Genomic DNA, 1,257 nt, shown 5'->3' on the forward strand with positions numbered 1-1,257 from the left:
CTGACACCCCCCCCCCCCCCCCCCCCACGCCCCTCCTAAATATACATTTTTCTCATGTCGATATACTACAACATAACTAGTATTTGATTTCTGCCGTTTGTTGAGACGACTATTGCCTAATCCAAGTAAAATACTCAATTCATGATTGGGCTTACTTTATTCCGTCAGCCCATTCATCTGTAGGACTGCAAACTTCTTGACGAAACATCACAAATTCTGCGAGTTTAAATCGTAATTATGTCCGGACACAATAGTTTAACAAATTATCTTTTGTACCACTTTTTGTTCGCTAGGTACATGTATCTGATGGGCTCAGATACATGCGGGTTAAATAGGTGCAATTTGTTTTAGATACACTATATTCAAGCATAATTTGCATATATTTGGAATATACTGACTCACACATTTGCCTCTAACCTATCTCGCTTGTCCCTCTCCTCTCTCACTTGCCTTTATCCTATTTCACTCGCCTCTCTCACTATGTATCTATATTTCAAAATGTATTTGAGTTTCACAAATCTTATGTATTTGTATATCCAATATCAATTTCATGTATCTTTCTATTCAAAATCAATTTCATCCAGTGTATCTGATATCAAGTCCATCTCGTGTATCCCATATCAATTTCATTAGGGTATCTAATATCATATATTTAGTGTATCTGTGCATAGATACATGTATATATTATCAAAAAATGGACAAATATATTCATCAGTGTATCCATGCATAGAGAGAGCAAGGGAGAAAGGGCAGAAGGATTGTCGAGAAGATTTAGTAGATGTAGTAGAGATGTTTGTCTAATTAGGTAATGTTTCTTTTTTTCTTTCGTTGATACAACTCTTATCTCTGACATGTAATAATTGTAGCTATGTTTCGTAAATACGTTAATTGTAGTCACATATTTTAATCACACTCTAAACTAAAGCTATTTATGATTTTTTCTCTGTTTTATTTTCTTTGTTGTCAATTAGACAAACAAAATTTTGAGGTTGTTTGGTGAAGAATAGACTATGTTTGATTAGAATTTTAGATTTAAACTTAAAAGAAGATGAAGAACAATATGTTCTATGTCCAATATATCAGCAGATATACAATGACATTTATACAACATACAAAATATATATAAACTACATACAATAACAGAAATGTTTACTTTTACCAAATTATATTATTTTTTGTATATACTATTGTTGCTTTTGTATGTCTAGATAAAAAGTCCCCCCCCCCCCCCCCCCCCCCCCCCCCTCCCCTACCCAA

The sequence above is a fragment of the Solanum tuberosum genome, unplaced genomic scaffold (genome assembly GCF_000226075.1).
Source record: "Solanum tuberosum cultivar DM 1-3 516 R44 unplaced genomic scaffold, SolTub_3.0 scf00281, whole genome shotgun sequence".
Taxonomy (NCBI): Eukaryota; Viridiplantae; Streptophyta; class Magnoliopsida; order Solanales; family Solanaceae; genus Solanum; species Solanum tuberosum.